Below are 3,970 nucleotides of genomic sequence, written 5' to 3' on the forward strand. Positions count from 1 at the left end.
AGACGAGAGCGAATCATGAAGCTATTTGGGTAATCATTGATAGATTGACTAAGTCGGTGCATTTTCTTCCGATTAATGAGAGGTATCCGTTGGAAAGGCTAGTGAAGTTATACTTGGATGAGATGGTTACCAAACATGGAGTTCCTGTTTCTATAGTGTCGGATCGAGACCCTAGATTTAATTCTAGGTTTTGGACTAAATTCCAAGAGTGCCTAGGAACAAAATTGAATATGAGCACCGCCTGTCATCCTCATACGGATGGCCAAAGTGAGAGGACGATTCAGACCATAGAGGATATGTTGAGAGTCTGTGTTCTAGATTTTAAGGGTAATTGGGATGAGCACCTGCCTTTGATTGAGTTCTCGTATAATAACAGCTACCATGCCAGTATAGGGATGCCACCTTATGAAGCTTTGTATGGACGAAAGTGTAGATCACCATTGTACTGGGATGAGGTAGGAGAAAAGAAAGTGTTAGGCCCTGAGTTGGTTCAGCAAACTAGAGATGCCATAGTGTTGATTCGGAAAAGATTGGAAGCAGCTCAAGATAGACAAAGAAAATACGCAGATTTGCATAGAAAAGACATGGACTTTGAGATAGGAGCTTTGGTGTTACTAAAAATATCGCCTTGGAAAGGGTTAGTACGATTTGGTCAGAAGGGTAAACTTAGCCCTAGATTCATAGGACCCTTTGAGGTTTTGAAGAAAGTAGGAAAAGTTGCTTATGAGATAGCGTTACCCCCGCAGTGGCAGCACATTCATAATGTGTTCCACGTGTCTATGTTGAAGCCCTATGTCCCTAATTCGAATCAAGTCATAGAATACGAACCGATTGAGCTTCAACCAGATTTGTCTTATGTGGAACAACCGGTCCAAATTTTAGACCGTAAAGAACGAGTCCTTAGGAATAAATCGATTCCTATAGTAAAAGTTTTGTGGAGAAATCCTCGAGTAGAAGAGTCTACTTGGGAATTGGAGTCAGACATGCTTGATAAATATCCTCATTTGTTTAGTTAAATTAGATTCTGGGGACAAAATCTTTTTAAGGGGGAAGGAATATAATGACTCGTGTATTTTTTATTTTATTTCTAATATTTGGAAGTGTAATAAAAGTTTAAGTAAATAAATAAAAGATGTGTATTGATTTTGGCAGCAGTTGCTGATTGTTATTTAATAATTTATGATTTGTTAATATGTGGGATTGGAATTATGTGGTTTATTGGCGAGTTATATGATTTTATTTCGCTTGCAAAAATGATTTTATGGTAATTTTAATTCCATAAATATTTGGGTTGTCTTTAAAATTGGTTTTCTAATTTTATAATTTCAATAATTATTTTTAGGACTTTATAAAATTGAGAAATCAATATTTCGTTAATTATTCATTTTTAAATGATTTTCTGAGTGTGTTAAATGCTAAAATCCATATTTCATTATGGGAATCTTTAAAAATTATGAAACTTATAATTTATTAAGTACATATTATTCTGGGAATTTTAAAATTATTTTGGAAATTTTCGGAAATCGTTTTACCCGCGCGTTGTTTCGTTATTGGTTAAAAAGCGGGTATAAAGCGTACCTTAAAAATTGTTTAAAAATTTTGAAATTTATATTTTTATTTATTTCGGGATATTTATAATATTTTAGAGCTGTTTTCATAATTTTTTCGGAGGTTGTTTTAATCGCAACTTATTTCGTTAAATTCAGTTTCGGGACAAAATTGCAGTTCCCGGGTATATCTGGGATACGTGTCAAAATCTTATAAAAAGAAATTGACACGTATCCAATTAACAGATACGTGTCCACGCCTCATTTTCTTTTCCTTCTCTATTATTTCCGAAAATGAGCCATGTTCTTTTCTCTTGCAGTCGAGTTAATCTCTCATCTCTCTCCTCGAAATCTCTCTTCTCTGTGTGACTTCCTTCTCTTCGTTTCTTTGTTCTTCCGGCGATTCCTCCGGTGAGCCGCCCCTATTTTCCAGTTGTCTTGGCTTTGATTTATACAGTTGGTATATATATATATATATATATATATATACGTGTGTACCCTGTGTGTATGTGTGTGTGTGTGTGTGGCGCGGTGGCGCGTGTGTTACCTGTGCAGTGGTGCAGTTGTGTGTTGGTGCTGCTGCGCGTGTGTGTGGCTGGGTTCCTGTTCGTTTTTGTGGTTTGTTCAGTTGGGTTATTTTGCTGGGCTTGTTCATTCGGGCCTTGGTTTTGTATTGGGCCTTACAGTTATGTTAACTGTTGGGCTTGTGGTTTGGATTTTGGTAGGCTGTTTTTGTTCTATTGGGTTGGTTTATTGCAGATTTTAATTTTGTTTAAATTCCATTATTGCAGGGAATTATTGATTAATATTCCTGATATTAATTATTCGTGTTGGAAATGATTTTCAAATAATCGGTATGATTTATTTGGAAACTCGTATTATATCGGGCGCCAATAAATTGTGCCGCCGTTGACGATGAACTTCGGTGAGTCAACGGTGGACGGTGATGACGATGTTCTGAGTCCTAAATTCTATAAATAAATAAAATAAAATAAATATGTAAAATATGTTTGGATTTAAATAGTAAAATTTTTATTGGTGTTGGGTTGTACGGAATAATGTTGTGAATTGTTGAGAATTTTTGACGTCGATTATAATCGACGGGTAGTCTTATAAATAAAGAAGTTGCTGCCAAAATTTTCTAAAAATATATTTATAATCGTACATAATTATGTGTTACGTGTTATCCCTATTTATGCTCGAGAGATGTGATTACATGTTTATGTGTATAATAATAATACGAGTCGGGTTGTCGGATTTGGGTTATTAGGATTTGAGGATATCAAGCATGTCGGTATAACTAATTATGGTATTCTGTAATTGTAGATCCCAGTCGAGTTGTTCCAGGATCAAAGTCAGCGTGAAAGTAACTTCGAAAGGTACCTATCTCGAATGAAATGATTTGCGAACTGGATTTTTATATGTGTGCTGGTTAAATAAATGGTTTTGAAAGGGGATAGGTACAAGTGTTTTGAAAACTGGATAAAACGGTCAGATATGGTATACATTGGGGCCAGAGTAGGCCTATTGAGGTGGCGTAAGAGGATAATTCGGTTGCGCGCATTATAAAACCGATTAGTCCAGCAGGTCATAGACCTAGCTAGTCTCTGAGTTCCGAAACAGGTAAATGGGATGACAGTTAGAGCCGTCTGGTGTTGATAGCCTGATCAGCTGTCTTCACATATCCGCTATGTATCTGATTGGGATTTGTGCATTATATGAAAGCATGATTGATTGATACAGCGGTTTTATAAAATGATTAGCATGCTAAAATTGGACTCTGGTATTACGCAGCACACTATAATGTTGTTTTCACAAAGCATGCTAATTAGTGATATCCAGTTACTTTGATTATCATTATGAAATGTTGATATCATGATTACAACTCTGTTCCCATTATTATTACATTACTGTTTTAATCTGTTATTCATATTTGGTACTGCTGAGCGATTATGCTCACCCTTGCAAACTGTTATGTACATTTCGCAGATGCCTAGAAGATCAGTCAGACCGACCCGTGTTCCCGCCCCTACTGGACCTGGCTCCTCTGAGGTAGTTTGTATCAGACCATGAGGTCTGAAGAGTTGCTGAATAAAGTAGTGTGTCTTAGATAGTGAATAAAGAGTTTGTAATAATGAGAACCTGAATTATACTTGAACCTGGATCGGATCTTGGTTTGGGGTCAAGTTAGTATATTCTAATAATAATTCTGTTGTTTATATTTTTGGTAATGGTGTTTAGTGACGTCAACTCCTGACCCCGGGGTTGAGTCCATCACATTAAAACTTTACTTCGTAATATTTTATGTGCACGAATAATGTTAGCCAAGATCCAATAATAAATATAATTGGCTAACTCGTAAACTTGGGTCAAATATAATCTCCCCTTTGGAGATAAAGTGCTTTTGTTTATAGATCTTCTTT

At 36.0% G+C, this 3,970-nt stretch overlaps 1 long non-coding RNA gene across 1 annotated transcript; it reads left to right on the forward strand.

Annotated features, from left to right (window-relative positions):
• The first annotated feature begins 1,879 nt into the window (after positions 1-1,879).
• On the forward strand, positions 1,880-3,576 carry LOC141672142 (uncharacterized). The gene is made up of 3 exons (XR_012555368.1): positions 1,880-1,958; positions 2,874-2,926; positions 3,537-3,576. It is a non-coding gene; the product is annotated as an uncharacterized LOC141672142 (long non-coding RNA).
• The last annotated feature ends 394 nt before the right edge of the window (positions 3,577-3,970 follow it).

The sequence above is a fragment of the Apium graveolens genome, chromosome 7, assembly GCF_009905375.1.
Source record: "Apium graveolens cultivar Ventura chromosome 7, ASM990537v1, whole genome shotgun sequence".
Lineage (NCBI taxonomy): Eukaryota > Viridiplantae > Streptophyta > Magnoliopsida > Apiales > Apiaceae > Apium > Apium graveolens.